This window comes from Medicago truncatula, chromosome 3 (genome assembly GCF_003473485.1).
Source record: "Medicago truncatula cultivar Jemalong A17 chromosome 3, MtrunA17r5.0-ANR, whole genome shotgun sequence".
NCBI classification, from domain to species: domain Eukaryota; kingdom Viridiplantae; phylum Streptophyta; class Magnoliopsida; order Fabales; family Fabaceae; genus Medicago; species Medicago truncatula.
In genome coordinates, this window is record NC_053044.1 from 31,200,907 (window position 1) to 31,213,180 (window position 12,274).

The window sequence follows — 12,274 nt, forward strand, 5'->3', positions numbered from 1 at the left end:
TATGATGCTTATTGAGGTTAAAAGAATTTTAATATATATCTCAATATAATAGAATGAGACTAAAGTTTAAAGTCTCTTTAAGTTATGTCATATTTTATAGTGTGCACAAGAGTATATGGCAATGATGAGAATTTTAAATTGTATATGTATAATATTGTGTACATAGTAGCTCATAGTATATAGTGTTGTGTACATACTCCCACTGATTCCATTATATATATATATATATATATATATATATATATATATATATATATATATATATATATATATAAAGAGTAAGTAGAATTCTCATTAGTGATCACTGATATATAGAAATATTTTAATAATGTAATATTTAATTCAACAGTGGGATACTTGAGTGCAAGATTATCAACTTAAGTGGTTATATAATTTTAAATAATAGACTTTCACAAACTCAACCACATATTTTGCACATGAGTATAGCAGAATTATTAACACAAGTGGTAACTCAATGATAGTATGAAACCCTATGTATATATTATTTATTAATGGCAGATATTATTAAGAATTGGTTTTCGTAGTTAATCACATATTCTGCATTTAGAATTAAGGAGAATGTAAATTTTCATTTAAGAATTTTATAACACGAAATCTCCCTTTTTCACAAGTAAAATTTTCAAGAATTTTATAAATATAGTAACCTTTACATGATAGAGTGCGATGATTGTATAAAAGGTTTATCATCGTACGAGTGAGATTAAATCTCTAGTGTTATAAAACAGGATATGAGACTCATGAGTGAGATTTAGTCTCTAAAATCGTAAAATAGGATATGAGACTATACAATTTTAGTAACTCATTCAAAATTCAAATGCTACAATTATACTTACACACATTTGAGAAAAGATTAGGTTACACGCAGCAGAAATAAATAAGACTTATATTTTATTATTACTGAGGATATAAGAGAAAATAGTCATAAACTTCCATAAGTATTAAAGAATAGTCATAATATAAAATATGTTAAAATATAGTAAAATGATATACCATTTATAATTATATAGAATAATGGTAAAATATTTATTTTTATTTTTTGTTCTCAAAAGAGTTGTTAAGAACTTTGAGATTACGACATCTTGCAATTACAAAATAAGTTTACAATAATATCAAAGGATATGGAAGTGTATAATAATTTATGAGAAAAGAATATAATTAATATCCTAAATATAAGTCTCTACAATATTTTTATATCTAGAAGTATGAAACGAATAAATATATTTGTTTATGAGATATAGTTAATTAAACATGTAGAATTTTCCTCGCTTGTTGAAGAATTATATTTTTCTCCACTTGGTGAAGAATGATTCTTACCCACAAAGGATGATTATGTTAAGTAATGTCATATCGATAGGGTATGTCCATCACGTTACACAATACAAGGTTTGAAAGATCTTTTAAATAAAATATTCAACTATTTCTCTATCACAAAGTGATATGTTAAGTAACGTCACACCGATAAGGTATGTCCGTCACTCACATAACAAAGCGAAAGTAGCAATCCAAAAATATATATACTAAAAAAAATATTTTAGTAGAATTTTAATTCAAAATTAGAATAATATTGGATTGCAAATATAGTTTTCTACATGACTTTTAACAAAGTAACTTACTTATTATAATCCCATTCAAGGAGCTTAAGGATAACAAGTAAGAACTATATCATCACAATGTACAATTCTTATGTCTTAAAAATTTAAATATTGATAGGGTACTCTAATTATATTTGACATAAGTATAAAAATTAAGGTACATTGAATAATAACAATTATGTTAATAACAACACACCGATAGGGTATGACTGTCACCAATATAATGCTAATCTATTTAACAAAATTTGCATAATTGTATCCACGTTAGGTGAGATTACAATTATACAAATCAATAATGTTTGTGCTTAAGTGAATATGATAAAATAATATCATGCATAAACAATTGTACTTAATTTACTCAACTTCGGTCATATTCAAATTCAAATATTAGGAAGACATGCTTAACAATATTTTAAATTAGCACATCATAAATATGACTTTAGAATTTATTTATATGAAATAGTATAATAACAAGAGTTATTATTTAGAACACAAGTGTGTCAATTATGGAAAATGGATTTCACTTCTATATAGGATATCATAATTGCACAACAAAAGAGAAAAATGAATAAATGTTTTCATATGTGCAATAATATACGATAAGTCACAAGAGGATAAAATAATTAAATCACGACTTACCTCGTAGTGTGTGAAATTCATCCTTATGCTTAGAGTCAATGACTTTTGATGACTTAACAAGAATATCTTATAATATAGTCATCTGAAAATAATCATGAACAGAGAATAAGTCATCTCAAAATTGCAACAAGACACATAATTAGATAGGTAATAGTGTTTGTCACAAAATTTAGAGTGATAAATTACAGGTCTGGGTTAGAGAGTATAGTAGAAACTATAAGAATGTATATTAAAGAGAAATATGCCAATTTTAGATTCAATTAATATAAATGACATATATAATATACAACTCACTATACTCATTTTGAAAACAAAATATTATTAGGACCTTTAAATCAATTTGTGACAAGAATTAGAGACAAGTGTCTAAGTTTAAATATGTCGCCAGAAGAATGATTAAGTACTAAACTTTGGATCTTTATGCTAAGAAAATATAAATTAAAGAATACATTAAATTATAATATTTATAATGCCAAAAATATTTAAAATCATAAGATTTAAATTAATTATATTTGACATTAAAATTAATAAAATTGAGCCTTCTATAAATTTACTATAGTAACATTTTAATTGATTAGATAATTAGTGTTACTAATATAAGAGAGGATTTTCAAAACAGTTTAGGCTCAAATATTGAGAATATATGATTTGAAAGAGTATACGATTCTCATAAAGTAATTTAAATCCCAAATTTTAAGGGTATAAAATAAATTAAATTCTTAAGAATATTTTGGGTACAAGAGAAATTATACTTTTATCGCAAAATAATATAATATTTACTAATTAATTAGAGATATAAAATTCCTCATTGACATATCAATCTTAAGTTTGAGAGAGTGAGTTAGATTTCTCATAAGGATCAAATAAGAGTAAGGAATATTGATAAAATTTTCGCACAACAAAATTAAGAATATAATTTTAGAGGCAAACAATAAAAACTATTTATTTAGAATTTATATTAACAATAATATATCGATGGAATATAGTTACGATTAATATTAATAAATTAATTGCTATAGAACAAATTTTTTATGTACGCAATTAACATATCGCACAACCGCATTTGCGATGGGCAAAGTTACAATTACACAAATTGACAATATCTATGCTCAAAAGAATTTGATATGTTAATATCAAGCATAGACATGCCCTAAAAATATTTCAAGTACAATAATTTTAAAATAGAAAAACAGGCTCACTAAGCAATTTAACTGAACTTGGGCCCTACAGGTTCCCTACAAGTTGTACGTGAGTGTAGAGCACAAACACTCTCCACAAATGTCAATACGTCATGAAGAGTGCGCGCGTGTGACACACGCTTTGGATGGGTTCTTACACGTGTATCACACGTCTCACAGTATTATTTTCTGAAACAGGTCAAAACGACCCGAAATCGAACCGTTTGGATCTCTCTCTTTCATGGTGCGGCAAGGCAGAAACATAGATTTGAAACAAAAAATTCATTATAATTAATGACAAGCAAAGCTTGAATATGCCAGACTTGAATATAGCAATCAAACGAGGGAGTACATGAATCAAAAGTTTTAATAATCAAGTCGTACCATGTAATATGCAGAAAAAAATGCAGGCAATCGATTTTCATGTATATACATAGAGATTTTAATAAAGAAAACAAATCGTTCAATTAGTAGACATGGTCACATGGATAACAAGATTGTGCATATCTCATACTACTGTACATGGCAATTATATTTTATAATATTCAAGTTTCAATAACGGCTTGTAATTGCTATCGTAACCGTCGCTATCGACATGTATACATAAACAGGCAGAATGTTCAATTGTGATAATAACATAGAATTTCAATTGAGAATTTTGCACCGGTTATAATTATTCAAGCAGCCATATAACATATCTAATTGGCTCTGATACCAATTGAAAAAAATTACCTAAATCATAGATATAAAATATAGTATGTTATTAATTAATTGACTTCAAAACTGTGTACCTTGAATGGTTGAAGAAGAATTCATGGAGACCTAAGTGACTTGAGAGAATTAGATTTTGAGAGCTCTTCTTCCGCCTTACTGATTGAGCGTACTTTCCGTTTCCATGATGGCTAACTAATGGGATAGTTAGCTTATATACTCATCAGTGGAGGCAGGGACCTCTCAAATGGGCCGACTAATAAGAACGGTCCAACCCATCACAGTCCGTTCACAATAAACCCAATAGAAATACCAAGTACAATAACATTAAATATTTAATACTATATAATTCATTTATATTTTAATAATTAATTAAAGTAAATCTAAAATATTCAACACATTGATCATGCACCTTTGAACAAACTTTAGAGTATCGAATTGCTCTTCTATACATTGTTATCATCAAAATCTTAAAGACATTTCTTAAACCCATCATGGTTCAACATAGAATAGGTGTTATATTATAATTTGTGCTTCTGGATTTAATTATTTTCCTCTGATTCTTTGAAACATAAAGAGTGAAAGGTATTTCTTTATCATCAATACGTTTGGCCCTTTCTTTCAAAGGTCTTTGAAGGATCTCAAGATCGTCATGTGCTACCTGACTCAACAAGCTAAGGAATTGGACTTTGCGGATCCACAAATGCCTCTGGAATGACATGTTCTTTCATATGTGATGAAATCCCCTCATTTTAAGAGGCAGACGTATCATCAATCACAAAAACAGGATTTTTTTCAATAACAGTCTCTTTAACAAAAGGTGTCTCTTCTGTCTCAGCACGAAAAATGCGTACAGCCTGAGGATTCAAACCACGATCAGTTTTGCCCTCTTTGTTCGAGTCTTCCTCATGAATGATGGTCGCATCAGCATCAGGTTCACCGTTCTTCTATTCATCATGTTTAGGATCAATATCAATGTCGATAACATTATGATTCTTCGTCCCACTAGTGCTTGCGTCGTTCTTACGAAGGGCAACCACAGGTTATGCAAAATCTAGTATTTTGCCCTTATCTTCCTTCACTCTCCGTTCCTAGCTAAGGAGAGCATGAAGTGTGCTATGAGCGACGCGTCACACAATTAGAAGGAACGCACAGAAGGGTGCATGTGTCACGCCATCAAAACATAAATCGAAGTGGATCACTACTGATCAAGACGCTGCACGCAGAAAGCTATGTGTGTTTGTGCTGCGACTTTTCCAGAAATAACGGGAACTAAAATTGTTTATATAATAATATTTTAGGGACTAAAAAACAGAAGCTTTTATACGGAAAACAAGATAAAATATAATAATTTTACAGCAGTAAAAATATATTTAACTATAAAAATGGAGATTGATAAGTGTCCAAAGATTGAAAAGAAAGCAAACATAAAAAGGATATTTGTCTCAGAGTGACTAAAGTAAAAGGTCTTGGTTACTGGAAATTAATTGAGAGCATGGTGTTAGGATAATTAGGCATTACTTGCTATCCCAGACTGAAGGAACTCTGCAAACCACACAAACATAGGAGTGCTCTTGATGATCACTATTGCTCCAATACTCTACTCAACTGCTACCTTTGAATTATTCTACAACATTCTCATGGAGATATAGATCATGATGATTACTAATAATATATTGCTCCATGAATATATAAATTATTATCTTGTTTGTGATAGACTCTTGCATATATGTTCTTCCATTTTATTTCTTATCTCACTATGAAATTCTTCTAAGCCATTTTCGTTTTCACTAAACCTGTCTCTAGAGAATTGCGTCTTTGCCTTCGTTCATCGATCGATTGGGTTAATATTTGGACAGAATGTTCCCAACACGTAGTTGTTCATTTTCAATGGTTGGATCGTCAAAATAGTTTCTGGAGCGAGAGAAACCGTGTCTGCGAGTTTGAGGCTTAGAATTGTGGATTAGAAAGGAAAATGCACAAGGCCATGTCATAAATGTAACTAATGGTTAGGTATTATAATTTAAAGAGTACAATTCATAATTGTTGATAAAGAGAAATAAAATTAAAATACAACCTTAAGTGGTAAAATTTAACCTTTTACGAAAGTGATGATTTTAATTATGTCCAACATGATATTTGTGTATGAAGATGTGATGTGGAATGATATATATGAAGAAACTTTTGATTCTATTATGTCGTATACGTTTTGTGATACTTGAGAAAGAAAGTTAAGATTTTTGATAAATTAAAGGAAGGAAGAAAAAAAATAAAAATGTGAGTTTTACTTTTGGTCATGTGCACGATGATTATTAGTATTTGATTGTGTTTGTCTAAAGTGGTGGGATTGCATTTGTCTTCTCATCATCATGCATGTCATATGCATTTATGTGTGCCTTAATGGTGGGTTAAATAATTATGTTTGCCTATATGCAGTTAAATAATTATGTTTCTCTAAGTGACGGTTAAATATCTTGTGTGCCTTAGTGGTAGGTTATATCTGAATCATTTAGTTTTATGAGCATGCATAGCATTGCATAAGTTAAACATAGAATAAAAGAAAAATGATTTGTGAGTATTTCTTTTCATTTTGACAGCTTATACAATTTATTTTATAATATCAAATTTATCCAAATCTCCTCCAATAAAGTCTCCTAATCCTAATCAACAACTGCATTTTACTATCCTCTTACTTCTGCCACTGTTACATTGATTTCCTCTCCAACCCATCATCAATCTTCCAGTGTTGTTTTGATTTTCAGCTATGAAGCTGTTCCTTATTTATTGCTGAACGGTAGAGCAGATTGGTCCTCCACAACCTAAGCTTGCAGAGGCAAACATTTTTGTTTTGTTTCTTTGTTTTTTTTTGTCCTAATAATGAAATTTTGTGTTGAATAATGTACATGTTTTTTTCTTCATTCTTCATAAGTTGAAAGATAAAGAAACATTGGTTACAAATTGGAAATCAGGCAGAGGGTGAATGATATTAGTTGTATGGTGAGAGAGAAGTATCTTGTCTTCACTTGTAACCTTCATTTAAAGAGATAGTGGCATATCATCATGTGGTGAAACTTTTCCTCCACCTTTACAACAAAGAAACAAAAAAAGAGTGCATTCTTATTAAATGCCAATTTGATGTGAAATCTCCTCCCTCAACCTTTCGTGCACCATTTTTTTTTCCTCGAAAATACCCCTATTTAAATTCTAAAATCTGGTGTGTTTTTAATTTCAGATTTTAGAATTCGAAACGTGTTTTTATGATTCGGAATTCATAATCTGTATGTACTGTAGAACCATAAAACAGAAAATACCATGACTAACACTCCATTAAATAAAATTCAACAACAACAAAAATTAAAAAGATCTAGATCAGTTAAACAAAAACAATATCATGGATGACGCACTTCATAAGGTTGTATGTCGAAATTTCTTTAAAGGGTTAATAAGTCTTTACCCCCTGTAATATAGGTCATTTCTGGTTTTCCCCTTGTAAAATTTTTATTTTGATTCAACCCCCTGTAAAATATTTTTGTTTTGATTTACCCTCTTAATAGGCCAAACAAAAAACAATTTTATTTTTTTTTCAAGAAATTTTTGTTTTTGTTTGGCCTATTAGGGGGTAAATCAAAACAAAAATATTTTACAAGGAGTAAATCAAAATAAAAATTTTACAGGAGGAAAAACCGAAAATGACCTATATTACAAGGAGGTAAAGACCTATCAACCCTTCTTTAAATATCCTGGGATGAATAAACTTATTGCCAGAATAGCATCAACAAATCTCACTAAAGAAGCGTCTAACTCAATCGATTGCTTGTAATTATATTGACCAAATATAGAGATCATCATTGTTTTAAAGCTTCAATATGGTGAACCAAACACGTCCTAACTTAATTTTCTTCACTTCCCATGGATTTTAACCATTGATCTATGATTGGAATTTGGGACAAAATCTCCCAAATTTGTCTGGACTTTCAAACGTTCATTGTGTTTGGTCTTCATACTCCATAAATTCTATGATGCAATGTGTCTTCTGAACGGATCAGTCAACTTGTCAATGCCAAAAAGACTAAAGGCACCTTATAGAGTTGTTTGGTTAAGAGATTACAAGACATTCAAAGATTTAATATGGAACAATTACAAATTCTTTCACAAAACCATGAGTAAATTCATCTGTCAAAAAAAACTCACTCTAAATTCTATAAAAAAATCCTAAAATAAACGATAAAATACTAAAATATATGATATATGACTAAAAATGATTGCTTATCGGAAGTGTGGTACATTGACCAACTAATATTGTGATTAGAATGGATTTCTATAATTTGCTAATTAACCATTTCACAATTTTACTTGACCTGAGTACTTCTTGTACTCATACTTTTATTTACGTTTGTACTCTTGTAGGAGTTATCTCCTTTTTATATATAATATATATTTACCATTAAAAAAAAAAACCATTTTACAATAATTAATACACTTAATCACATGTTATTGGTTTGAATCCAATCCTATAAAATGAAGTAGTTTTAAATTCTTTTGAAGGAGAATTTTGCTATGAATTGTTATTCTGCACTTGGGGCATCTGATTCACACCAAAGAATATTCAATACAAAATCATGACTCATTTTTTCAATAATAAAAAAAATGGTTCAAATAAATAAAATATTATAACAAATTACATATTGACTTTTCTTTTATTTTAGTGATTAATTAATTCAAAACATTGGCTTTACCAGATCCTGATAGAATTTGGATAGAGCAAGTTCTTGGGTCCATTAACTTGTATCATGACAATTTCATTAATCTATATTTATACTATATAAAAAAAGTTTTAAATTACATACTTTTCAACCGACTTTTTCATTACCTCATTTACATTTAATTTAAACAATTTTATTTACTACTGATAAACTTTTCAATATCCCACTTCGAACCCATGATATCTGGTTATTGATTTGATCTTTGTTCCATGGTGGGTGTAAATTGTTGTAAATTCGTTGTGAAAAACACACCAATAAAAACTTGATGCATGGAGCAAATTAATATCAACTAATCAAATCAAGCGGGTAGCAAATAATTCAAACAAAAGTAAACAGCAAGAGATAAAAGGAAGAAGAAGAACACAAGAATTTGTTTACCCAGTTCGGTCTAATGATGACCTAGTTTGGGGGATAGAGCGGTTCTCCGTTCCACTATAATGATATGAGTTTCTTTACAAAGAGATATTGAGTTACAAGAATCAGTCTTCAAACCTAATTCTACCCAAGTCCCAACCTCTTCCCGTGACCAAGAGACTCAATCCTAATAGTGCTTTGTTGAAGGTGAATCAAAACAATCTCAACCCTAGTGTTGTTGCCAAGAGAAATTCTCTATAAACCCTAGTTTGTATGTTGGCTTCTAAACCCTGTTTCTACACACTTTATCATCTGATACAAGACTAATATTTATAGTGGAAAGTAACCCTTAAAATATGGAACAAATCTTCACTGAAAATACGTTTCTGTTATTTCCTTCAGCGTACCATCTTGCCACGTTACGATTACATCGTGGCACATTGCAATGCCATCGTGCCACGTTACGATTCCATCGTGGCACAAATTTTCCAGTGACTTGTTTCAGGATCTTGTTTCAACAATCGTGGCACGTTGCTTCTCCATCGTGGCACGTTTCTTCAGATTCCTGATTTTAAGTTAACTCTCACATAACATTTCTGATGAATATTACTTTTGACAATATCTTATAGCTAGCTTTCCCTCAACAAAAAAAAATAAAAATCTTATAGCTTAATGGGATTTTATTTCCTTAGGTTGAGCGACGTGCTTGACTTTAGTGAATGTGGAACGCCCGGAAAGAGTGATAGCAGCAAGCAAATCTTCAGATAGTCAGCTATGAGCTACTCCAACGCTTCTTCACATTTGTTGAAAGATTGTAGATAGGCCATTGTCAGTTTGTCACAAACATGGCTTTAGTTGTTATAATTAGTGTCGTTGTTGTCAACCTTCGTTAGATGTATGTTTGTATTATTTGTAAGATCAGTTATTCGTTAACAGTTACTACATCGGTCAGACATGATTTGTAGTTGAGGTCAACTCTCTTTTTTAAAATTCTTCTTGTAAAGCTTCAAACTTGTCTTTGTTTCTTTCACTGTCTCCAAATGTAAGAACTTTTTTTATTGGTATAAAATCATGGTTTTGTGGGATTGAGTTGCCAAATTCATCCAAGGATTGGTATAAAGAATTGTACAAAGAATATTTTCACGCGAAGATGATAAAAAGGTGAAAATGCGTTTCTGAAATATCATGAAATCAAATAAAATAATGACTATTACTTTTTCCACCCTACTTATTTTTCGCATGCCCTATTTTTTTACGAAAATGCCTATGTGATTTTCGAATTTTATAATCCAAATTAAGTTTTTCTTTATTATGGGGTGAAAAAAAATGAGTTTTTTCACCCATTCGTATTTTATAATAGCATCCCACCTTTTCTCACTTCATCAATAATTGATTGAAAAATAAAGACACATGTTTTCTTTTTTTGATTTTAAGGAGATCTAATCCAACAGCCGTCATTATACACATGGTTGGTTCCTAATATGGTTTTTGTCTATGCTCTATTTTGAAAAGATTATATTTGGTAACTTTCTAAAGTCCAGCAAGTTTTTTTTTTTCTTCAGTAAATAATTTCTTGCACTATGGTGATCATGTAGCATATATGTTTTTGTCATCAGTTCAGTGTTCTATATGATACTACTGTTTTAGAATATATTTTTTTTGGTGATAAGAAAATTTAATTAAATATAATAAAGATATTTTAATATTATATATTGTAAACATCGGTCCTTGGACCCAAGAGCGCTTAGATGAGATAGAACGGGTCTCCTAGCTTAACCAAGGTCCTGGGTTCGAATCCAGCCTTGGGCATACAACAGTGTTAAAACTCTTAGGGAGAGTCTGCCGTCCATTTGAGTCCCACAATGCTCGAGGGATTAGTCTCCGCAGTTGCGCGCAGAGGATATCCGGTTTACACAAAAAAAAAAACATCGGGCCTTGGTAAACAAGTTTGCCCTTGGTATGTGTATCAAGGATGAGGGTCGTTTTGTATTGGCTAAAACAGAGTGACTATCATTGTTACTTGATGTTGATTTAGGGAAGACACTCAGTGTCTAGATCTCCTCTTCAATGGGGCCGTGATCTACAACTTGGTATTGTGGATTTTGAAATGGACTCTAAGGTGGTGGTATAGATAATATATACGGTCGTACTTTCGGAATCTCGAATTATGCGTCAATTATCAATGATTTTTTTTAAGAGCAATTATTAATGATTGTTAGCACATACTTTCTTCTAATTTAGCAAACCTATGATGTGAGGTATATTAGGAGACAATTCAATGAAGTTGATCATAGTTTAACTAAGATAACTTCATGTCATGCTAGTTTATGTATTTTTATTTGAATTCCATCTTGTATCTCAACTCATTTTAAATGAAATGCATTAAATTTTCTCTCGTTATAAGAAAATAAAATTCCATTGAAAAAAGGTGCATCATTTTTTTTTTTTTGACAAAGAAGGTGCATCATTTGTTACTTTATTTTTATTTTTCAAAAGTAAGGGGGTATCATCATTTATTGATTAATTAACAAAAATAAATACAAAAAATAATCCATTAAATTAAAACACAATAAAACACTTTCGTGTCTGTGCTAGTGCTTGATTGCTCACATTTTAGCTTTCTATATATCTATGACATGACAAATTTGTGATAATGATTGTAATTTTGCAGTGTTGCAACTTGCATCCATTTATATGAAACACAGATATAGACATGGACATCGGACATGACATACCGATATCAATTATAATTTGAGAAAATTATATAATTCAATGTAATTTATATGGGTCGGTGTCATGTCAGTGTCCAACACCGACACATGTTCGACACTCTAGTTTGAAGGAGATGTTGATAATAAAAATGTATCTTCACTACAGCCAACCAGGAGTTAAGACTCTAATCAGAACACTTCTGTCCAGAACTCATATTGGAATTGTGTATGATGTCGAACTTCAAGACAATAAGGTCGGTATTCTTAAAAGAGTTGGTTTGTTTATCCTCAATTCATTGCTTTAT